The sequence below is a fragment of the Camellia sinensis genome, chromosome 2 (assembly GCF_055761805.1).
Source record: "Camellia sinensis isolate YWXY chromosome 2, ASM5576180v1, whole genome shotgun sequence".
NCBI lineage: Eukaryota > Viridiplantae > Streptophyta > Magnoliopsida > Ericales > Theaceae > Camellia > Camellia sinensis.
The window spans coordinates 141,244,015-141,269,719 of NC_138962.1; the positions used below are offsets into that span (position 1 = coordinate 141,244,015).

Below are 25,705 nucleotides of genomic sequence, written 5' to 3' on the forward strand. Positions count from 1 at the left end.
AATTGCAGCATCTGTGGCTAAATTAGGGTAGTAATCATGAATATAATTTAAACTATCAAGAAATCTCTGTAATTGAGTTTTATCTTTAATTTCATCAATAAATTTTGATGTAAACTCCACACTTCTATTGATTGGAATTATAGTGCCATTATGAATGTTATGGCCTAAAAATCTGACTGTAGTTTGAAAAAGTTTCATTTTTGGTGCAGAAATCACCAAACCATTTCTGATAATAACATGCTTAAAAATATTAAGATGTTTGATACGCTGGTCTATTGATGATGAAAAAATGAGAACGTCATCAATATAACAAATTGCAAATTCTGTATAAGGATTGAAAATATCATTCATAATATGCTGGAATTCAGATGGAGCATTTTTTAATCCAAATGGCATAACATTCCATTCATAATGCCCAAAAGGTACTGTAAAAGCAGTTTTATACCTATCTTTTTTAGCAATTTGAACCTGCCAATATCCTGATTTCATATCAAATTTTGAAAAGATGATAGCATCCTGTAAATGATCTAAAAGATCTTTCTTGTTTGGAATAGGATACCTTATCCATTTCCAGGCATCATTTAGAGGTTTGTAATTAATGACCAATCTTGGTACACCTCTTTCAATTTTTACATTTTTATTAACATAAAAGGCTGTACAACTCCAGGGAGAGTAACTTGGTCGGATAAGCTTTTTCTGGAGAAGAATATTAATTTCTGTTTTGCAGAGTTCTAAATACTCTTTTTTCATTTGGCTTGGGCGTGATCTTGTAGGAATAGTGCGCTCATCAAATCCCGTATCATAGGGAAGAGAAACTATATGTTTCTTGCGTTCCCAAAAAGCATTAGGAACATCACTACAAATTTCTGTATGGAATTCTTGTTCAAGGGATTTAATTTTATTCTGTAAAGAAGATTGATGTAATCTTTGTTCTGTAGTTAGAAAATGCATTTCTTTTTGCAAGAAATTAATTTGTTTTTCTTTGAAATTGACTAGATCTTTAATTTAATCTAATTCTTTTGTATAAGGTTCTGTAATAAATTCAAAAATAATATGTTGAATATTTAAAGTTGTATGAATGCCAATAGAATCAATTTTGGTAATTGGCATTAATAAACACAGGAATGGTGTTCCAAAGATAATTGCTTGAGACATATTTTTAATCAAAGCAAATGAAGTTGGAAGACATAACCCTTGGTTACATATTAAAACTTCTGGAAGTTTGTACCTAATGCACAAAGAATTATCACTCGCACTGGTGAGTGATTGGGTAGTTTTCTGGAAATATTTAGTAGGAATTAATCCTTCCTGAATACAATTCATGTCAGCACCGCTGTCTACAAGAGTAACAACATCTTTTATTATAAAATCAGGCTTTATAATAAAAGTAATCCTGATATACCATTTTTGGAAAGTTACCTTGTTCATAAGGAGAAGACATTCAGGTTCATCTTTTTTAGTGTTGGATTCTGGTATTGTTATACCTTTATCTTTATTTTGCTGGTTAAGCTGAGTTCCGGCCTATATCCAAAGGCGCTTTAGATGTTCTGATCTTAAGTTCAGGAAGTGTTGCAGCCTTGCTTTTATCAAGGTTTATAATAGCAGATATGTCTTTCCTCTCAAGTTCATTTGAAAGCTTTGGCTTTGATTCTAATTCAGCAGGTCGTGACTTCACTGGAGCAACATAAGGGCTGCTAACTATTTTACGCTCAGATAGTCTTTAGATTCATGGGAACCTTTGGATCTGGAGTGACATCACTGTTCTCTTTCCTTGGCTCTGGTAATGATGAAACTGATCTAGTCGACTTATTCCCTGGAAAGTGGCTTCCATTACTTGATTTGTTGCTTTTAGAGGCTTTATGAGATTCATTGGATCCAGTTGAAGCAATTCTTATCTTAGATCTCTGTAGAGGAGATGATGATCCCGGCTCTGAATCACTGAACTTTATTCCTTTGACAGAGCTTAGTGCAAGTTTTGTTGGCAATTGTTTTCGGGGTTTTCTGTGAGGATGCCAACTGAGCAGTCGAACTGCCTTTTACTGGAATTCTCTTTTCCCTCTCCATCTTCAAAGCTTCTAGTCGCTTGCGATCTTTCTCTTCTGGTAAAAAAAACAATTTGAAGATATAAGAAGTCCATTGGAATGCCAAACATGCTAAGCTGCCAAAAGAAAAATTGCACTGTAACTATAAGAACATGAAGCTAAAGCTAAAGGGCAGCCCAGTGAATGGGGCTCCTGCCACTTTGGGGTTTGCAAAGGGTTAATGGGGAGGCTGTTTCTCTTTTTCAAACCCATGATGTGATATCGCAAGTATCATAAGGAGTTTTGCTATTAATCTTCTCACTGTGTTGTAGAGTGTTGAAGTATAATAAGCAATGTACCTTCTCTTTCTTCATTTTCTGGAGATCAGCTTTGAAAACTCTTAGTTTTTCAGCACGAGCTCGTGCATCATCCAAAGGACTCTTTTTTGAAGTTTTTCCCTTTTCTTATTGGTCCCACAGTCTTCTTATCTAAAGCATCTGGAGCGGCTTTTGACTTCTGATCCTTGTCTGACTTCTTGGACCCATGCTTGATATCTACTACAACTTCCTTATTTCTGTTATCCAATGAAGCAGCATCTTCAACATGAGCCTCCATTTCATAGTCCAAAGTAGGGTTGTATCCATGACCTCGTTTTCTTTTTGAGGACAACGAGTTCTTGTGCATCCTATCTAGAGCACTGACCTGAAAATCTCCAGCTTCCTTGTCAGTTTCAGAGTCAGAAACTGATTGGGATTCATTGCCTGAAGAATTCGTCCCTCTTGAAGTGATGTAATTGATGTTCTGAATAACAACCATGCCTGATTTCTTTTTACCTGATCTTCCGGCCTTCTTTTGTGGTCCCCAGCTTTGTGAAACTTCGCTCTCCAACTCCGAATCACCATGTGACCTTGTTTTGGTGGCATCCATCTCCCATGCTTCTGATTCAACATTGTTGTCTTTACTATCCATGGTGTGTTTTTTCTGTCCTGCTCCATAACCAACATTGAATCGAGAATCCTCCACTGGTGGATAAGGTGGTAGATAAAATGGGCCATTTCCTAGATAACTCTGATAGTAGGGCATTCCTTGCACAGGATATGGTTAGAAGACTGGTAGCGCACCAGATGGGGATTGTACAGGCCAGGGAGGAAACATAGGACACGAAAACGGACCTTGAAAATATACTTGTTGGCCTACTGGAACTTGGTGATCCATGGGACACGTTTCTTCTGCGCACAAGTGTATACAGTTAACTAGAAAAAAACAAGTGAAAATTATTTTAAAATTTCAAAATGCAAAAAGTGAAAGAAGAAAATAAAGACCTCATAGAAAAGAAGAAGAAGAAGAAGAAGAAAGAACGAAAAAGTATTGGAGTTATCTTTAGCCCTTGATATTTATCATTCTAGGAGATAAATCAATTAAAAAGGTTTTGTGCCCTTTTAACACGTCCAAGTATTAATTTTTTTAATATCAGCATTGATAGTTATATTTGGTGTTTGTAAATGCTTTTTTTTTTTTTTGGTGAATTTTTTTGTAAATGCTTAATTTTACTTTTAAAGCATTTCCTTCCATCTTAAGATCCTGGATAGTTATTGGTTTTTCTTCAGTTGTATTCTGAATTCTTTTATAAACTTCTTTCATACTGTAATGTTTAGGAGGAAGACCGATTTCTTCCTTCTTCTGTTGTTGATAATAGAGTTCTAGATATTTTAATTTCATTTCTGGATTAGTTATCTGGTCAGCAATGTTTGACATATTTTGCTCACTTTTTGTAAGGATATTGATACTAGGGCTACTAAAATCAAGTCCATTCATTTCAACTATTGTTTTCCTATAGTTAGCTTCTTCTGAAATTTGATTAATATTATGTTTGCAGAAACAAATTTCTCGAGAGGAGTCAGATTCTGAGTCAGAGTTGGAAGAATATAATGTAGCAAGTTCATAATCTGAACTTCAGCTTATGCTAGAATCTTCAGAAAGCATTTGAAGGATTTGTAGCTGAATTTCATCGTCCAAAGCTAGTTCATTTAATTTTTGTTGAATTTTAGCTTTGCAACAATCAGCATAATGTCCTGTTTGGCCACATTTAAAACATTTAACTGTGGACTTATCTTTCTTTTTGTAAGAAGTTTTATGTTTGCCTTTAGATTTAGGAGGCTGTGGTTGCTGGACAATTTGTTTAGATGGTTTGTATTTTCCGGATTTTTTGGAACAAAACTTTGAAGATTTTCCATATTTATGTTTTTTAATTTTATGTTTGGATAGATACTAGATTTTAGTGTCATAGGCAAATTGTCCACAACATTCACCTAATTCATTATGACTTTGTTTTTTCACTTGATTCTGTAATTTAAGATCATTACATAAAGCAAGACCTTTTTCTATGACCAATCTTATGAGTTGGCCATAGGTATATTCTGAATAGGGAATAGACATTTTGCTATGTTTATCCCGTAATTTTTTTTCTAATTCTCTCAGCAAAGAGAGTTGGAAGGCCATCGATAAATTTGGCTTTCCAATGATCCCAATTAGCGTCTGAACGTCTAACAACCCTCATCATGAAGACATCTTTATAGCATCGAAAATGGAATAAAGAAGGGTATCTAAGATTCTGTAACAGTTCTCTACTTCTATCTTCAATACCATCAGTAGAGGCACCAACAAAGTGATGTAAAATGGTATTGATAAGAGTGTAAACTGCATCTTGTTCTGTTTGAACATTTCTTGTAATGGGTTCTGTAACCCTTTTATATGCACTTAAAATTTCAATCTGTTGGGTTTCAGTGATGATATTATCCCACCATCCATTAAGGATTCTTGTAAAACCGTTGCCCAAAATTCTGGCAATTTCATGGCCATCGTTATCATTCTGTTTGCAAATTGTTGAATACATAATCATTTGATGCAACAATTCAAATATCTAGCATTCAGAAAGACTATCTATATTCCATTCATAAATGGTTTTTCCATGATAAGATTTTTGTGTCTGGAGGAAATCTTCTTCGTAAAGAATATCCATTAGAGTAGGTTTGGGATAATAATACCTACTGGGTGTTGTTTTACTGGAGTTCCCATAATGCATTTTATTGATGGAAACTGGATGATTATCTTGAAAATTGTTTCAATTTCAGGTTCATCTTTTTTAGTGTTTGATTCTGGTATTGTTATACCTTTATCTTTATATTGCTGGTTAAGCTGAGTTCCGGCCTACATCCAAAGGCGCTTTAGATGTTCTGATCTTAAGTTCAGGAAGTGTTGCAGCCTTGCTTTTATCAAGGTTTATAATAGCAGATATGTCTTTCCTCTCAGGTTCATTTGAAAGCTTTGGCTTTGATACTAATTCAACACGTCGTGACTTCACTGGAACAACATAAGGGCTGCTAACTATTTTAGGCTCAGATAGTCTTTGGATTCATGGGAACCTTTGGATCTGGAGTGACATCACTGTTCTCTTTCCTTGGCTCTGGTAATGATGAAACTGATCTAGTCAACCTATTCCCTGGAAAGTGGCTTCCATTACTTGATTTGTTGCTTTTAGAGGCTTTATGAGATTCACTGGATCCAGTTGAAGCAATTCTTATCTTAGATCTCTGTAGAGGAGATGATGATCCCGGCTCCGAATCACCGAACTTTATTCCTTTGACAGAGCTTAGCGCAAGTTTCGTTGGCAATTGTTTTCGGGGTTTTCTGTGAGGATGCCAACTGAGCAGTCGAACTGCCTTTTACTGCAATTCTCTATTCCCTCTCCATCTTCAAAGCTTCCAGTCGCTTGCGATCTTTCTCTTCCGGTAAAAAAAACAACTTGAAGATATAAGAAGTCCATTGGAATGCCAAACATGCTAAGCCGCCAAAAGAAAAATTGCACTGTAACTATAAGAACATGAAGCTAAAGCTAAAGGGCAGCCCAGTGAATGGGGCTCCTGCCACTGTGGGGTTTGCAAAGGGTTAATGGGGAGGCTGTTTCTCTTTTTCAAACCCATGATGTGATATCGCAAGTATCGTAAGGAGTTTTGCTATTAATCTTCTCACTGTGTTGTAGAGTGTTGAAGTATAATAAGCAATGTACCTTCTCTTTCTTCATTTTCTGGAGATCAGCTTTGAAAGCTCTTAGTTTTTCAGCACGAGCTCGTGCATCATCCAAAGGACTCTTTTTTGAAGTTTTTCCCTTTTCTTATTGGTCCCACAGTCTTCTTATCTAAAGCATCTGGAGCGACTTTTGACTTTTGATCCTTGTCTGACTTCTTGGACCCTTGCTTGATATCTACTACAACTTCCTTATTTCTGTTATCCAATGAAGCAGCATCTTCAACGTGAGCCTGCATTTCATAGTCCAAAGTAGGGTTATATCCATGACCTCGTTTTCTTTTTGAGGACAACGAGTTCTTGTGCATCCTATCTGGAGCACTGACCTGAAAATCTCCAGCTTCCTTGTCAGTTTCAGAGTCAGAAACTGATTGGGATTCATTGCCTGAAGAATTCTTCCCTCTTGAAGTGATGTAATTGATGTTCTGAATAACAACCATGCCTGATTTCTTTTTACCTGATCTTCCGGCCTTCTTTTGTGGTCCTCAGCTTTGTGAAGCTTCGCTCTCCAACTCCGAATCACCATGTGACCTTGTTTTGGTGGCATCCATCTCCCATGCTTCTGATTCAACATTGTTGTCTTTACTATCCGTGGTGTGTTTTTTCTGTCCTGCTCCATAGCCAACATTCAATCGAGAATCCTCCACTGGTGGATAAGGTGGCTGATAAAATGGCCCATTTCCTAGATAACTCTGATAGTAGGGCATTCCTTGCACAGGATATGGTTAGAAGACTGGCAACGCACCAGATGGGGATAATACGGGCCAGGGAGGAAACATAGGACACGAAAACGGACCTTGAAAATATACTTATTGGCCTACTGGAACTTGGTGATCCATGGGACACGTTTCTTCTACGTACAAGTGTATACAGTTAACCAGAAAAAAGCAAGTGAAAATTATTTTAAAATTTCAAAATGCAAAAAGTGAAAGAAGAAAATAAAGACCTCATAGAAAAGAAGAAGAAGAAGAAGAAAGAACGAAAAAGTATTGGAGTAATCTTTGGCCCTTGATATTTATCATTCTAGGAGATAAATCAATTAAAAAGGTTTTGTGCCCTTTTAACACGTCCAAGTATTAATTTTTTTAATATCAGCATTGATAGTTATATTTGGTGTTTGTAAATGCTTTTTTTTTTTTTTGGTGAATTTTTTTGTAAATGCTTAATTTTACTTTTAAAGCATTTCCTTCCATCTTAGGATCCTGGATAGTTATTGGTTTTTCTTCAGTTGTATTCTGAATTCTTTTACAAACTTCTTTCATACTGTAATGTTTAGGAGGAAGACCGATTTCTTCCTTCTTCTGTTGTTGATAATAGAGTTGTAGATATTTTAATTTCATTTCTGGATTAGTTATCTGGTCAGCAATGTTTGACATATTTTGCTCACTTTTTCTAAGGACATTGATACTAGGGCTACTAATATCAAGTCCATTCATTTCAACTATTGTTTTCCTATAGTTAGCTTCTTTTGAAATTTGATTAATATTATGTTTGCAGAAACAAATTTCTGGAGAGGAGTCAGAGTCTGAGTCAGAGTTGGAAGAATATAATGCAGCAAGTTCATTATCTGAACTTGAGCTTATGCTGGAATCTTCAGAAAGCATTTGAAGGATTTGTAGCTGAATTTCATCGTCCAAAGCTAGTTCATTTAATTTTTGTTGAATTTTAGCTTTGCAACAATTAGCATAATGTCCTGTTTGGCCACATTTAAAACATTTAACTGTGGACTTATCTTTCTTTTTGTAAGAAGTTTTATGTTTGCCTTTAGATTTAGGAGGCTGTGGTTGATGGACAATTTGTTTAGATGGTTTGTATTTTCTGGATTTTTTGGAATAAAACTTTGAAGATTTTCCATATTTATGTTTTTTATTTTTATGTTTGGATAGATACTAGATTTTAGTGTCGTAGGCAAATTGTTCACAAAATTCACCTAATTCATTATGACTTTGTTTTTTCACTTGATTCTGTAATTTAAGATCATTACATAAAGCAAGACCTTTTTCTGTGACCAATCTTATGAGTTGGCCATAGGTATATTCTGAATAGGGAATAGACATTTTGCTATGTTTATCCCATAATTTTTTTCCTAATTCTCTCAGCATAGAGAGTTGGAAGGCCATCAATAAAAGTTCTCTACTTCTATCTTCAATACCATCAGTAGAGGCACCAACAAAGTGATGTAAAATGGTATTGATAAGAGTGTAAACTGCATCTTGTTCTGTTTGAACATTTCTTGTAATGGGTTCTGTAACTCTTTTATATGCACTTAAAATTTCAATCTGTTGGGTTTCAGTGATGATATTATCCCACCATCCTTTAAGGATTCTTGTAAAACCGTTGACCAAAAATCTAGCGATTTCATGGCCATCGTTATCATTCTGTTTGCAAATTGTTGAATACATAATCATTTGATGCAACAATTCAAATATCTGGCATTCAGAAAGACAATCTATATTCCATTCATAAATGGTTTTTCCATGATAAGATTTTTGTGTCTGGAGGAAATCTTCTTCGTAAAGAATATCCATTAGAGTAGGTTTGGGATAATAATACCTACTGGGTGTTGTTTTACTGGAGTTCCCATAATGCATTTTATTGATGGAAACTGGATGATTATCTTGAAAATTGCTTTCAATTTCATGTTCATCTTTTTTAGTGTTTGATTCTGGTATTGTTATACCTTTATCGTTATTTTGCTGGTTAAGCTGAGTTCCGGCCTACATCCAAAGGCGCTTTAGATGTTCTGATCTTAAGTTCAGGAAGTGTTGCAGCCTTGCTTTTATCAAGGTTTATAATAGCAGATATGTCTTTCCTCTAAAGTTCATTTGAAAGCTTTGGCTTTGATACCAATTCAGCACGTCGTGACTTCACTGGAGCAACATAAGGGCTGCTAACTATTTTAGGCTCAGATAGTCTTTGGATTCATGGGAACCTTTGGATCTGGAGTGACATCACTGTTCTCTTTCCTTGGCTCTGGTAATGATGAAACTGATCTAGTCAACCTATTCCCTGGAAAGTGGCTTCCATTACTTGATTTGTTGCTTTTAGAGGCTTTATGAGATTCACTGGATCCAGTTGAAGCAATTCTTATCTTAGATCTCTGTAGAGGAGATGATGATCCCAGCTTTGAATTATGAACTTTATTCCTTTGACAGAGCTTAGCGCAAGTTTTGTTGGCAATTGTTTTCGGGGTTTTTTGTGAGGATGCCAACTGAGCAGTCGAACTGCCTTTTGCTGCAATTCTCTTTTCCCTCTCCATCTTCAAAGCTTCCAGTCGCTTGCGATCTTTCTCTTCCGGTAAAAAAAACAACTTGAAGATATAAGAAGTCCATTCGAATGCCAAACATGCTAAGCTGCTAAAAGAAAAATTGCACTGTAACTATAAGAACATGAAGCTAAAGCTAAAGGGCAGCCCAGTGAATGGGGCTCCTGCCACTGTGGGGTTTGCAAAGGGTTAATGGGGAGGCTGTTTCTCTTTTTCAAACCCATGATGTGATATCGCAAGTATCGTAAGGAGTTTTGCTATTAATCTTCTCACTGTGTTGTAGAGTGTTGAAGTGTAATAAGCAATGTACCTTCTCTTTCTTCATTTACTGGAGAGCGGCTTTGAAAGCTCTTAGTTTTTCAGCACGAGCTCGTGCATCATCCAAAGGACTCTTTTTTGAAGTTTTTCCCTTTTCTTATTGGTGCCACAGTCTTCTTATCTAAAGCATCTGGAGCGACTTTTGACTTCTGATCCTTGTCTGACTTCTTGGACCCTTGCTTGATATCTACTACAACTTCCTTATTTCTGTTATCCAATGAAGCAGCATCTTCAACATGAGCCTGCATTTCATAGTCCAAAGCCGGGTTGTATCCATGACCTCGTTTTCTTTTTGAGGACAACGAGTTCTTGTGCATCCTATCTGGAGCACTGACCTGAAAATCTCCAGCTTCCTTGTCAGTTTCAGAGTCAGAAACTGATTGGGATTCATTGCCTGAAGAATTCTTCCCTCTTGAAGTGATGTAATTGATGTTCTGAATAACAACCATGCCTGATTTCTTTTTACTGATCTTCCAGCCATCTTTTGTGGTCCCCCACTTTGTGAAGCTTTGTTCTCCAACTCCGAATCACCATGTGACCTTGTTTTGGTGGCATCCATCTCCCATGCTTCTGATTCAACATTGTTGTCTTTACTATCCATGGTGTGTTTTTTCTGTCCTGCTCCATAACCAACATTGAATCGAGAATCCTCCACTGGTGGATAAGGTGGCTTATAAAATGGGCCATTTCCTAGATAACTCTGATAGTAGGGCATTCCTTGCACAGGATATGGTTAGAAGACTGTCAGCGCACCAGATAGGGATTGTACAGGCCAAGGAGGAAACATAGGACGCGGAAACGGACCTTGAAAATATACTTGTTGGCCTACTGGAACTTGGTGATCCATGGGACACGTTTCTTCTGCGCACAAGTGTATACAGTTAACCAGAAAAAAGCAAGTGAAAATTATTTTAAAATTTCAAAATGCAAAAAGTGAAAGAAGAAAATAAAGACCTCATAGAAAAGAAAAAGAAGAAGAAGAAAGAACGAAAAAGTATTGGAGTTATCTTTGGCCCTTGATATTTGTCATTCTAGGAGATAAATCAATTAAAAAGGTTTTGTGCCCTTTTAACACGTCCAAGTATTAATTTTTTTAATATCAGCATTGATAGTTATATTTGCTGTTTGTAAATGCTTTTTTTTTTTTTTGGTGAAATTTTTTGTAAATGCTTAATTTTACTTTTAAAGCATTTCCTTCCATCTTAAGATCTTGGACAGTTATTGGTTTTTCTTCAGTTGTATTCTGAATTCTTTTATTAACTTCTTTCATACTGTAATGTTTAGGAGGAAGACCGATTTCTTCTTTCTTCTGTTGTTGATAATAGAGTTCTAGATATTTTAATTTCATTTCTGGATTAGTTATCTGGTCAGCAATGTTTGACATATTTTGCTCACTTTTTGTAAGGACATTGATACTAGGGCTACTAGTATCAAGTCCTTTCATTTCGACTGTTGTTTTCCTATAGTTAGCTTCTTCTGAAATTTGATTAATATTATGTTTGCAGAAACAAATTTCTGGAGAGGAGTCAGATTCTGAGTCAGAGTTGGAAGAATATAATGCAGCAAGTTCATTATCTGAACTTGAGCTTATGCTGGAATCTTCAGAAAGCATTTGAAGGATTTGTAGCTGAATTTCATCGTCCAAAGCTAGTTCATTTAATTTTTGTTGAATTTTAGCTTTGCAACAATTAGCATAATGTCCTGTTTGGCCACATTTAAAACATTTAACTGCGGACTTATCTTTCTTTTTGTAAGAAGTTTTATGTTTGCCTTTAGATTTAGGAGGCTGTGGTTGCTGGACAATTTGTTTAGATGGTTTGTATTTTCTGGATTTTTTGGAATAAAACTTTGAAGATTTTCCATATTTATGTTTTTTATTTTTATGTTTAGATAGATACTAGATTTTAGTGTGATAGGCAAATTGTTCACAAAATTCACCTAATTCATTATGACTTTGTTTTTTCACTTGATTCTGTAATTTAAGATCATTACATAAAGCAAGACCTTTTTCTGTGACCAATCTTATGAGTTGGCCATAGGTATATTCCGAATAGGGAATAGACATTTTGCTATGTTTATCCCATAATTTTTTTTCTAATTCTCTCAGCAAAGAGAGTTGGAAGGCCATCGATAAATTTGGCTTTCCAATGATCACAATTAGCGTCTGAACATCTAACAACCCTCATCATGAAGACATCTTTATACCATCGAAAACGGGATAAAGAAGGGCATCTAAGATTCGGTAAAAGTTCTCTACTTCTATCTTCAATGCCATCAGTAGAGGCGCCAACAAAGTGATGTAAAATGGTATTGATAAGAGTATAAACTGCATCTTGTTCTGTTTGAACATTTCTTGTAATGGGTTCTGTAACCCTTTTATAGGCACTTAAAATTTCAATCTGTTGGGTTTTAGTGATGATATTATCCCACCATCCTTTAAGGATTCTTGTAAAACAGTTGACCAAAAATCTGGCAATTTCATGGCCATCGTTATCATTCTTTTTGCAAATTGTTGAATACATAATCATTTGATGCAACAATTCAAATATTTGGCATTCAGAAAGACTATCTATATTCTATTCATAAATGGTTTTTCCATGATAAGATTTTTGTCTCTGGAGGAAATCTTCTTCGTAAAGAATATCCATTAGAGTAGGTTTGGGATAATAATACCTACTGGGTGTTGTTTTACTGGAGTTCCCATAATGCATTTTATTGATGGAAACTGGATGATTATCTTGAAAATTGCTTTCAATTTCAGGTTCATCTTTTTTAGTGTTTGATTCTGGTATTGTTATACCTTTATCTTTATTTTGCTGGTTAAGCTGAGTTCCGGCCTACATCCAAAGGCGCTTTAGATGTTCTGATCTTAAGTTCAGGAAGTGTTGCAACCTTGCTTTTATCAAGGTTTATAATAGCAGATATGTCTTTCCTCTCAAATACAATTGAAAGCTTTGGTTTTGATACTAATTCAGCACGTCGTGACTTCACTGGAGCAACATAAGGGCTGCTAACTATTTTATGCTCAGATAGTCTTTGGATTCATGGGAACCTTTGGATCTGGAGTGACATCACTGTTCTCTTTCCTTGGCTCTGGTAAAGATGAAACTGATCTAGTCAACCTATTCCCTGGAAAGTGGCTTCCATTACTTGATTTGTTGCTTTTAGAGATTTTATGAGATTCACTGGATCCAGTTGAAGCAATTCTTATCCTAGATCTCTGTAGAGGAGATGATGATCCCAGCTCTGAACCACTGAACTTTATTCCTTTGACAGAGCTTAGCGCAAGTTTTGTTGGCAATTGTTTTCGGGGTTTTTTGTGAGGATGCCAACTGAGCAGTCGAACTGCCTTTTGCTGCAATTCTCTTTTCCCTCTCCATCTTCAAAGCTTCCAGTCGCTTGCGATCTTTCTCTTCCGGTAAAAAAAACAACTTGAAGATATAAGAAGTCCATTGGAATGCCAAACATGCTAAGCTGCCAAAAGAAAAATTGCACTGTAACTATAAGAACATGAAGCTAAAGCTAAAGGGCAGCCCAGTGAATAGGGCTCCTGCCACTGTGGGGTTTGCAAAGGGTTAACGGGGAGGCTGTTTCTCTTTTTCAAACCCATGATGTGATATCGCAAGTATCATAAGGAGTTTTTCTATTAACCTTCTCACCGTGTTGTAGAGTGTTGAAGTGTAATAAGCAATGTACCTTCTCTTTCTTCATTTTCTGGAGATCAGCTTTGAAAGCTCTTAGTTTTTCAGCACGAGCTCGTGCATCATCCAAAGGACTCTTTTTTGAAGTTTTTCCCTTTTCTTATTGGTCCCACAGTCTTCTTATCTAAAGCATCTGGAGCGACTTTTGACTTCTGATCCTTGTCTGACTTCTTGGACCCTTGCTTGATATCTACTACAACTTCCTTATTTCTGTTATCCAATGAAGCAGCATCTTCAACATGAGCCTGCATTTCATAGTCCAAAGCAGGGTTGTATCCATGACCTCGTTTTCTTTTCGAGGACAACGAGTTCTTGTGCATCCTATCTGGAGCACTGACCTGAAAATCTCCAGCTTCCTTGTCAGTTTCAGAGTCAGAAACTGATTGGGATTCATTGCTTGAAGAATTCTTCCCTCTTGAAGTGATGTAATTGATGTTCTGAATAACAACCATGCCTGATTTCTTTTTACCTGATCTTCCGGCCTTCTTTTGTGGTCCCTAGCTTTGTGAAGCTTCGCTCTCCAACTCCGAATCACCATGTGACCTTGTTTTGGTGGCATCTATCTCCCATGCTTCTGATTCAACATTGTTGTCTTTACTATCCATGGTGTGTTTTTTCTGTCCTGCTCCATAGCCAACATTCAATCGAGAATCCTCCACTGGTGGAAAAGGTAGCTGATAAAATGGCCCATTTCCTAGATAACTCTGATAGTAGGGCATTCCTTGCACAGGATATGGTTAGAAGACTGGCAACGCACCAGATGGGGATAATACGGGCCAGGGAGGAAACATAGGACACGAAAACGGACCTTGAAAATATACTTATTAGCCTACTGGAACTTGGTGATCCATGGGACACGTTTCTTCTGCGTACAAGTGTATACAGTTAACCAGAAAAAAGCAAGTGAAAATTATTTTAAAATTTCAAAATGCAAAAAGTGAAAGAAGAAAATAAAGACCTCATAGAAAAGAAGAAGAAGTAGAAGAAAGAACGAAAAAGTATTGGAGTAATCTTTGGCCCTTGATATTTATCATTCTAGGAGATAAATCAATTAAAAAGGTTTTGTGCACTTTTAACACGTCCAAGTATTAATTTTTTTAATATCAGCATTGATAGTTATATTTGGTGTTTGTAAATGCTTTTTTTTTTTTTGGTGAATTTTTTTGTAAATGCTTAATTTTACTTTTAAAGCATTTCCTTCCATCTTAGGATCCTGGATAGTTATTGGTTTTTCTTCAGTTGTATTCTGAATTCTTTTATAAACTTCTTTCATACTGTAATGTTTAGGAGGAAGACCGATTTCTTCCTTCTTCTGTTGTTGATAATAGAGTTGTAGATATTTTAATTTCATTTCTGGATTAGTTATCTGGTCAGCAATGTTTGACATATTTTGCTCACTTTTTCTAAGGACATTGATACTAGGGCCACTAATATCAAGTCCATTCATTTCAACTATTGTTTTCCTATAGTTAGCTTCTTTTGAAATTTGATTAATATTATGTTTGCAGAAACAAATTTCTGGAGAGGAGTCAGATTCTGAGTCAGAGTTGGAAGAATATAATGCAGCAAGTTCATTATCTGAACTTGAGCTTATGCTGGAATCTTCAGAAAGCATTTGAAGGATTTGTAGCTGAATTTCATCGTCCAAAGCTAGTTCATTTAATTTTTGTTGAATTTTAGCTTTGCAACAATTAGCATAATGTCCTGTTTGGCCACATTTAAAACATTTAACTGTGGACTTATCTTTCTTTTTGTAAGAAGTTTTATGTTTGCCTTTAGATTTAGGAGGCTGTGGTTGATGGACAATTTGTTTAGATGGTTTGTATTTTCTGGATTTTTTGGAATAAAACATTGAAGATTTTCCATATTTATGTTTTTTATTTTTATGTTTGGATAGATACTAGATTTTAGTGTCATAGGCAAATTGTTCACAAAATTCACCTAATTCATTATGACTTTGTTTTTTCACTTGATTCTGTAATTTAAGATCATTACATAAAGCAAGACCTTTTTCTGTGACCAATCTTATGAGTTGGCCATAGGTATATTCTGAATAGGGAATAGACATTTTGCTATGTTTATCCCGTAATTTTTTTCCTAATTCTCTCAGCATAGAGAGTTGGAAGGCCATCAATAAATTTGGCTTTCCAATGATCACAATTCGCGTTTGAACGTCTAACAACCCTCATCATGAAGACATCTTTATACCATCGAAAATGGAATAAAGAAGGGCATCTAAGATTCTGTAAAAGTTCTCTACTTCTATCTTCAATACCATCAGTAGAGGCACCAACAAAGTGATGTAAAATGGTATTGATAAGAGTGTAAACTGCATCTTGTTCTGTTTGAACATTTCTTGTAATGGGTTCTGTAACTCTTTTATATGCACTTAAAATTTCAATCTGTTGGGTTTCAGTGATGATATTATCCCACCATCCTTTAAGGATTCTTGTAAAACCGTTGACCAAAAATCTAGCGATTTCATGGCCATCGTTATCATTCTGTTTGCAAATTGTTGAATACATAATCATTTGATGCAACAATTCAAATATCTGGCATTCAGAAAGACAATCTATATTCCATTCATAAATGGTTTTTCCATGATAAGATTTTTGTGTCTGGAGGAAATCTTCTTCGTAAAGAATATCCATTAGAGTAGGTTTGGGATAATAATACCTACTGGGTGTTGTTTTACTGGAGTTCCCATAATGCATTTTATTGATGGAAACTGGATGATTATCTTGAAAATTGCTTTCAATTTCATGTTCGTCTTTTTTAGTGTTTGATTCTGGTATTGTTATACCTTTATCTTTATTTTGCTGGTTAAGCTGAGTTCCGGCCTACATCCAAAGGCGCTTTAGATGTTCTGATCTTAAGTTCAGGAAGTGTTGCAACCTTGCTTTTATCAAGGTTTATCATAGCAGATATGTCTTTCCTCTCAAATACAATTGAAAGCTTTGGCTTTGATACTAATTCAGCACGTCGTGACTTCACTGGAGCAACATAAGGGCTGCTAACTATTTTAGGCTCAGATAGTCTTTGGATTCATGGGAACCTTTGGATCTGGAGTGACATCACTGTTCTCTTTCCTTGGCTCTGGTAAAGATGAAACTGATCTAGTCAACCTATTCCCTGGAAAGTGGCTTCCATTACTTGATTTGTTGCTTTTAGAGATTTTATGAGATTCACTGGATCCAGTTGAAGCAATTCTTATCCTAGATCTCTGTAGAGGAGATGATGATCCCAGCTCTGAATCACTGAACTTTATTCCTTTGACAGAGCTTAGCGCAAGTTTTGTTGGCAATTGTTTTCGGGGTTTTTTGTGAGGATGCCAACTGAGCAGTCGAACTGCCTTTTGCTGCAATTCTCTTTTCCCTCTCCATCTTCAAAGCTTCCAGTCGCTTGCGATCTTTCTCTTCCGGTAAAAAAAAACAACTTGAAGATATAAGAAGTCCATTGGAATGCCAAACATGCTAAGCTGCCAAAAGAAAAATTGCACTGTAACTATAAGAACATGAAGCTAAAGCTAAAGGGCAGCCCAGTGAATAGGGCTCCTGCCACTGTGGGGTTTGCAAAGGGTTAACGGGGAGGCTGTTTCTCTTTTTCAAACCCATGATGTGATATCGCAAGTATCATAAGGAGTTTTGCTATTAATCATCTCACTGTGTTGTAGAGTGTTGAAGTGTAATAAGCAATGTACCTTCTCTTTCTTCATTTTCTGGAGATCAGCTTTGAAAGCTCTTAGTTTTTCAGCACGAGCTCGTGCATCATCCAAAGGACTCTTTTTTGAAGTTTTTCCCTTTTCTTATTGGTCCCACAGTCTTCTTATCTAAAGCATCTGGAGCGACTTTTGACTTCTGATCCTTGTCTGACTTCTTGGACCCTTGCTTGATATCTACTACAACTTCCTTATTTCTGTTATCCAATGAAGCAGCATCTTCAACATGAGCCTGCATTTCATAGTCCAAAGCAGGGTTGTATCCATGACCTCGTTTTCTTTTCGAGGACAACGAGTTCTTGTGCATCCTATCTGGAGCACTGACCTGAAAATCTCCAGCTTCCTTGTCAGTTTCAGAGTCAGAAACTGATTGGGATTCATTGCCTGAAGAATTCTTCCCTCTTGAAGTGATGTAATTGATGTTCTGAATAACAACCATGCCTGATTTCTTTTTACCTGATCTTCCGGCCTTCTTTTGTGGTCCCCAGCTTTGTGAAGCTTCGCTCTCCAACTCCGAATCACCATGTGACCTTGTTTTGGTGGCATCCATCTCCCATGATTCTGATTCAAGATTGTTGTCTTTACTATCCATGGTGTGTTTTTTCTGTCCTGCTCCATAACCAACATTGAATCGAGAATCCTCCACTGGTGGATAAGGTAGCTGATAAAATGGGCCATTTCCTAGATAACTCTGATAGTAGGGCATTCCTTGCACAGGATATGGTTGGAAGACTGCCAGCGCACCAGATGGGGATTGTACAGGCCAGGGAGGAAACATAAGATGCGGAAACGGATTTTGAAAATATACTTGTTGGCCTACTGGAACTTGGTGATCCATGGGACACGTTTCTTCTGCGCACAAGTGTATACAGTTAACCAGAAAAAAGCAAGTGAAAATTATTTTAAAATTTCAAAATGCAAAAAGTGAAAGAAGAAAATAAAGACCTCATAGAAAAGAAGAAGAAGAAGAAGAAAGAACGAAAAAGTATTGGAGTTATCTTTGGCCCTAGATATTTTTCATTCTAGGAGATAAATCAATTAAAAAGGTTTTGTGCCCTTTTAACACGTCCAAGTATTAATTTTTTTAATATCAGCATTGATAGTTATATTTGCTGTTTGTAAATGCTTTTTTTTTTTTGGTGAATTTTTTTGTAAATGCTTAATTTTACTTTTAAAGCATTTCTTTCCATCTTAAGATCCTGGATAGTTATTGGTTTTTCTTCAGTTGTATTCTGAATTCTTTTATAAACTTCTTTCATACTGTAATGTTTAGGAGGAAGACCGATTTCTTCCTTCTTCTGTTGTTGATAATAGAGTTCTAGATATTTTAATTTCATTTCTGGATTAGTTATCTGGTAAGCAATGTTTGACATATTTTGCTCACTTTTTGTAAGGACATTGATACTAGGGCTACTAGTATCAAGTCCTTTCATTTCAACTATTGTTTTCCTATAGCTAGCTTCTTCTGAAATTTGATTAATATTATGTTTGGAGAAACAAATTTCTGGAGACGAGTCTGATTTTGAGTCAGAGTTGGAAGAATATAATGCAGCAAGTTCATTATCTGAACTTCAGCTTATGCTGGAATCTTCAGAAAGCTTTTGAAGGATTTGTAGCTGAATTTCATCGTCCAAAGCTAGTTCATTTAATTTTTGTTGAATTTTAGCTTTGTAACAATTAGCATAATGTACTGTTTGGCCACATTTAAAACATTTAACTGCGGACTTATCTTTCTTTTTGTAAGAAGTTTTATGTTTGCCTTTAGATTTAGGAGGCTGTGGTTGCTGGACAATTTGTTTAGATGGTTTGTATTTTCTGGATTTTTTGGAATAAAACTTTGAAGATTTTCCATATTTATGTTTTTTATTTTTATGTTTGGATAGATACTAGATTTTAGTGTCATAGGCAAATTGTTCACAAAATTCACCTAATTCGTTATGACTTTCTTTTTTCACTTGATTCAGTAATTTAGGATCATTACATAAAGCAAGACCTTTTTCTGTGACCAATCTTATGAGTTGGCCATAGGTATATTCTGAATAGGGAATAGACATTTTGCTATGTTTATCTCGTAATTTTTTTTTCTAATTCTCTCAGCAAAGAGTGTTGGAAGGCCATCGATAAATTTGGCTTTCCAGTGATCACAATTAGCGTCTGAACGTCTAACAACCCTCATCATGATGACATCTTTATACCATTGAAAATGGGATAAAGAAGGGCATCTAAGATTCTGTAAAAGTTCTCTACTTCTATCTTCAATACCATCAGTAGAGGCACCAACAAAGTGATGTAAAATGGTGTTGATAAGAGTGTAAGCTGCATCTTGTTCTGTTTGAACATTTCTTGTAATGGGTTCTGTAACCCTTTTATATGCACTTAAAATTTCAATCTGTTGGGTTTCAGTGATGATATTATCCCACCATCCTTTAAGGATTCTTGTAAAACCGTTGACCAAAATTCTGGCGATTTCATGGCCATCGTTATCATTCTGTTTGTAAATTGTTGAATACATAATTATTTGATGCAACAATTCAAATATCCGGCACTCAGAAAGACTATCTATATTCCATTCATAAATGGTTTTTCCATGATAAGATTTTTGTCTCTGGAGGAAATCTTCTTCGTAAAGAATATCCATTAGAGTAGGTTTGGGATAATAATACCTACTACGTGTTGTTTTACTGGAGTTCCCATAATGCATTTTATTGATGGAAACTGGATGATTATCTTGAAAATTGCTTTCAATTTCAGGTTCATCTTTTTTAGTGTTTGATTCTGGTATTGTTATACCTTTATCTTTATTTTGCTGGTTAAGCTGAGTTCCGGCCTACATCCAAAGGCGCTTTAGATGTTTTGATCTTAAGTTCAGGAAGTGTTGCAGCCTTGCTTTTATCAAGGTTTATAATAGCAGATATGTCTTTCTTCTCAAGTTCACTTGAAAGCTTTGGCTTTGATTCTAATTCAGCACGTCGTGACTTCACTGGAGCAACATAAGGGCTGCTAACTATTTTAGGCTCAGATAGTCTTTGGATTCATGGGAACCTTTGGATCTGAAGTGACATCACTGTTCTCTTTCCTTGGCTCTGGTAATGATGAAACTGATCTAGTCGACCTATTCCCTGGAAAGTGGCTTCCATTACTTGATTTGTTGCTTTTAGAGATTTTATGAGATTCACTGGATCCAGTTGAAGCAATTCTTATCCTAGATCTCTGTAGAGGAGATGATGATCCCGGCTCTGAATCACTGAACTTTATTCCTTTGACAGAGCTTAGCGCAAGTTTTGTTGGCAATTGTTTTCGGGGTTTTTTGTGAGGATGCCAAATGAGCAGTCGAACTGCCTTTTGCTACAATTCTCTTTTCCCTCTCCATCTTCAAAGCTTCCAGTCGCTTGCGATCTTTCTCTTCCGGTAAAAAAAACAACTTGTAGATATAAGAAGTCCATTGGAATGCCAAACATGCTAAGCTGCCAAAAGAAAAATTGCACTGTAACTATAAGAACATGAAGCTAAAGCTAAAGGGCAGCCTAGTGAATAGGGCTCCTGCCACTGTGGGGTTTGCAAAGGGTTAATGGGGAGGCTGTTTCTCTTTTTCAAACCCATGATGTGATATCGCAAGTATCATAAGGAGTTTTGCTATTAATCTTCTCACTGTGCTGTAGAGTGTTGAAGTGTAATAAGCAATGTACCTTCTCTTTCTTCATTTTCTGGAGATCAGCTTTGAAAGCTCTTAGTTTTTCAGCACGAGCTCGTGCATCATCCAAAGGACTCTTTTTTGAAGTTTTTCCCTTTTCTTATTGGTCCCACAGTCTTCTTATCTAAAGCATCTGGAGCGACTTTTGACTTCTGATCCTTGTCTGACTTCCTGGAACCTTGCTTGATATCTACTACAACTTCCTTATTTCTATTATCCAATGAAGCAGCATCTTCAACATGAGCCTGCATTTCATAGTCCAAAGCAGGGTTGTATCCATGACCTCGTTTTCTTTTCGAGGACAACGAGTTCTTGTGCATCCTATCCGGAGCACTGATCTGAAAATCTCCAGCTTCCTTGTCAGTTTCAGAGTCAGAAACTGATTGGGATTCATTGCCTGAAGAATTCTTCCCTCTTGAAGTGATGTAATTGATGTTCTGAATAACAACCATGCCTGATTTCTTTTTACCTGATCTTCCGTCCTTCTTTTGTGGTCCCCAGCTTTGTGAAGCTTCGCTCTCCAACTCCGAATCACCATGTGACCTTGTTTTGGTGGCATCCATCTCCCATGCTTCTGATTCAACATTGTTGTCTTTACTATCCGTGGTGTGTTTTTTCTGTCCTGCTCCATAACCAACATTGAATCGAGAATCCTCCACTGGTGGAAAAGGTAGCTGATAAAATGGGCCATTTCCTAGATAACTCTGATAGTAGGGCATTCCTTGCACAGGATATGGTTAGAAGACTGTCAGCGCACCAGATGGGGATTGTACAGGCCAGGGAGGAAACATAATATGCGGAAACGGACCTTGAAAATATACTTGTTGGCCTACTGGAACTTGGTGATCCATGGGACACGTTTCTTCTGCGCACAAGTGTATACAGTTAACCAGAAAAAAGCAAGTGAAAATTATTTTAAAATTTCAAAATGCAAATAGTGAAAGAAGAAAATAAAGACCTCATAGAAAAGAAGAAGAAGAATAAGAAAGAACGAAAAAGTATTGGAGTTATCTTTGGCCCTTGATATTTTTCATTCTAGGAGATAAATCAGTTGAAAAGGTTTTGTGCCCTTTTAACACGTCCAAGTATTAATTTTTTTAATATCCGCATTGATAGTTATATTTGCTGTTTGTAAATGCTTTTTTTTTTTTTGGTGAATTTTTTTGTAAATGCTTAATTTTACTTTTAAAGCATTTCCTTCCATCTTAAGATCCTGGATAGTTATTGGTTTTTCTTCAGTTGTATTCTGAATTCTTTTATAAACTTCTTTCATACTGTAATGTTTAGGAGGAAGACCGATTTCTTCCTTCTTCTGTTGTTGATAATAGAGTTCTAGATATTTTAATTTCATTTCTGGATTAGTTATCTGGTCAGCAATGTTTGACATATTTTGCTCACTTTTTCTAAGGACATTGATACTAGGGCTACTAGTATCAAGTCCTTTCATTTCAACTATTGTTTTCCTATAGTTAGCTTCTTCTGAAATTTGATTAATGTTATGTTTGGAGAAATAAATTTCTGGAGACGAGTCAGATTTTGAGTAAGAGTTGGAAGAATATAATGCAGCAAGTTCATTATCTGAACTTGAGCTTATGCTGGAATCTTCAGAAAGCATTTGAAGGATTTGTAGCTGAATTTCATCGTCCAAAGCTAGTTCATTTAATTTTTGTTGAATTTTAGCTTTGCAACAATTAGCATAATGTCCTGTTTGGCCACATTTAAAACATTTAACTGTGGACTTATCTTTCTTTTCGTAAGAAGTTTTATGTTTGCCCTTAGATTTAGGAGGCTGTGGTTGCTGGACAATTTGTTTAGATGGTTTGTATTTTCTGGATTTTTTGGAATAAAACTTTGAAGATTTTCCATATTTATGTTTTTTATTTTTATGTTTGGATAGATACTAGATTTTAGTGTCACATGCAAATTGTTCACAAAATTCACCTAATTCATTATGACTTTGTTTTTTCACATGATTCTGTAATTTAAGATCATTACATAAAGCAAGACCTTTTTCTATGACCAATCTTATGAGTTGGCCATAGGTATATTCTGAATAGGGAATAGACATTTTGCTATGTTTATCCTGTAATTTTTATTCTAATTCTTTTAGCAAAGAGTGTTGGAAGGCCATCGATGAATTTGGCTTTCCAATGATCACAATTAGCGTCTGACCGTCTAAAAACGCTCATCATGATGACATCTTTATACCATCGAAAATGGGATAAAGAAGGGCATCTAAGATTCTGTAAAAGTTCTCTACTTCTATCTTCAATACCATTAGTAGAGGCACCAACAAAGTGATGTAAAATGGTATTGATAAGAGTGTAAACTGCATCTTGTTCTGTTTGAACATTTCTTGTAATGGGTTCTATAACCCTTTTATATGCACTTAATATTTCAATCTGTTGGGTTTCAGTGATGAGATTATCCCACCATCCTTTAAGGATTCTTGTAAAATCGTTGTCCAAAATTCTGGCGATTTCATGGCCATCGTTATCATTCTGTTTGCAAATTGTTGAATACATAATCATTTGATGCAATAATTCAAATATCCGGCATTCAGAAAGACTATCTATTTTCCATTCATAAATGGTTTTTCCATGATAAGATTTTTGTCTCTGGAGGAAATCTTCTTCGTAAAGAATATCCATTAGAGTAGGTTTGGGATAATAATACCTACTAGGTGTTGTTTTACTGGAGTTCCCATAATGCATTTTATTGATGGAAACTGGATGATTATCTTGAAAATTGCTTTCAATTTCAGGTTCATCTTTTTTAGTGTTTGATTCTTGTATTGTTATACCTTTATCTTTATTTTGCTGGTTAAGCTGAGTTCCGGCCTACATCCCAAGGCGCTTTAGATGTTCTGATCTTAAGTTCAGGAAGTGTTGCAGCCATGCTTTTATCAAGGGTTATAATAGCAGATATGTCTTTCCTCTCAAGTTCATTTGAAAGCTTTGGCTTTGATACTAATTCAGCACGTCGTGACTTCACTGGAGCAACATAAGGGCCGCTAATTATTTTAGGCTCAGATAGTCTTTGGATTCATGGGAACCTTTGGATCTGGAGTGACATCACTGTTCTCTTTCCTTGGCTCTGGTAATGATGAAACTGATCTAGTTGACCTATTCCCTGGAAAGTGGCTTCCATTACTTGATTTGTTGCTTTTAGAGGCTTTATGAGATTCACTGGATCCAGTTGAAGAAATTCTAATGTTAGATCTCTGTAGAGGAGATGATGATCCCGGCTCTGAATCACTGAACTTTATTCCTTTGACAGAGCTTAGCGCAAGTTTTGTTGGCAATTGTTTTCGGGGTTTTCTGTGAGGATGCCAACTGAGCAGTCGAACAACCTTTTGCTGCAATTCTCTTTTCCCTCTCCATCTTCAAATCTTCCAGTCGCTTGCGATCTTTCTCTTCCGGTAAAAAAAAACAACTTGAAGATATAAGAAGTCCATTGGAATGCTAAACATGCTAAGCTGCCAAAAGAAAAATTGCACTGTAACTATAAGAACATGAAGCTAAAGCTAAAGGGCAGCCCAGTGAATGGGACTCCTGCCACTGTGGGGTTTGCAAAGGGTTAATGGGGAGGCTGTTTCTCTTTTTCAAACCCATGATGTGATATCGCAAGTATCATAAGGAGTTTTGCTACTAATCTTCTTACTGTGTTGTAGTGTGTTGAAGTGTAATAAGCAATGTACCTTCTCTTTCTTCATTTTCTGGAGATCAGCTTTGAAAGCTCTTAGTTTTTCAGCACGAGCTCATGCATCATCCAAAGGACTCTTTTTTGAAGTTTTTCCCTTTTCTTATTGGTCCCACAGTCTTCTTATCTAAAGTATCAGGAGCGACTTTTGACTGCAGATCCTTGTCTAATTTCTTGGACCCTTGCTTGATATCTACTACGACTTCCTTATTTCTATTATCCAATGAAGCAGCATCTTCAACATGAGCCTGCATTTCATAGTCCAAAGTAGGGTTGTATCCATGACCTCGTTTTCTTTTTGAGGACAACGAGTTCTTGTGCATCCTATCTGGAGCACTGTCCCTAAAATCTCCAGCTTCCTTGTCAGTTTCAGAGTTAGAAACTGGTTGGGATTCATTGCCTGAAGAATTCTTCCCTCTTGAAGTGATGTAATTGATGTTCTGAATAACAACCATGCCTGATTTCTTTTTACCTGATCTTCCGGCTTTCTTTTGTGGTCCACAGCTTTGTGAAGCTTCGCTCTCCAACTCCGAATCACCATGTGACCTTGTTTTGGTGGCATCCATCTCCCATGCTTCTGATTCAACATTGTTGCCTTTACTATCCATGGTGTGTTTTTTCTGTCCTGCTCCATAACCAACATTGAATCGAGAATCCTCCACTGGTGGATAAGGTGGCTGATAAAATGGTCCATTTCCTAGATAACTCTGGTAGTAGGGCATTCCTTGCATAGGATATGGTTAGAAGACTGGCAGCACTCCAGATAGGGATTGTACTGGCCAGGAAGGAAACATAGGACACGGAAACGGACCTTGAAAATATACTTGTTGGCCTACTGGAAATTGGTGATCCATGGGACACATTTCTTCTACGCACAAGTGTATACAGTTAACCAAGAAAAAGCAAGTGAAAATTATTTTGAAATTTCAAAACGTAAAAAGTGAAAGAAGAAAATAAAGACCTCATAGAAAAGAAGAAGAAGAAGAAGAAGAAGAAGAAAGAATGAAAGAAAGAAAAAGTATTGGAGTTATCTTTGGCCCTTGATATTTATCATTCTAGGAGATAAATCAATTAAAAAGGTTTTGTGCCCTTTTAACACATCCAACTATTAATTTTTTTAATATCAGCATTGATAGTTATATTTGCTGTTTGTAAATGCTTTTTTTTTTTTTTGGTGAATTTTTTTGTAAATGCTTAATTTTACTT

At 36.2% G+C, this 25,705-nt stretch overlaps 7 pseudogenes; all 7 read right to left on the reverse strand.

Moving 5' to 3' along the window:
- Positions 1-1,504: 1,504 nt before the first annotated feature.
- LOC145819090 (uncharacterized) lies at positions 1,505-3,104 on the reverse strand (annotated as a pseudogene).
- Positions 3,105-4,467: 1,363 nt separating this feature from the next.
- LOC145819091 (uncharacterized) lies at positions 4,468-6,544 on the reverse strand (annotated as a pseudogene).
- A 2,260-nt stretch (positions 6,545-8,804) lies between these two features.
- Positions 8,805-12,209, reverse strand: LOC145819092 (uncharacterized; annotated as a pseudogene).
- A 298-nt stretch (positions 12,210-12,507) lies between these two features.
- On the reverse strand, positions 12,508-16,039 carry LOC145819093 (uncharacterized; annotated as a pseudogene).
- Positions 16,040-16,211: 172 nt separating this feature from the next.
- On the reverse strand, positions 16,212-17,944 carry LOC145819094 (uncharacterized; annotated as a pseudogene).
- A 1,972-nt stretch (positions 17,945-19,916) lies between these two features.
- Positions 19,917-23,448, reverse strand: LOC145819095 (uncharacterized; annotated as a pseudogene).
- A 172-nt stretch (positions 23,449-23,620) lies between these two features.
- LOC145819096 (uncharacterized) lies at positions 23,621-25,353 on the reverse strand (annotated as a pseudogene).
- Positions 25,354-25,705: the final 352 nt, after the last annotated feature.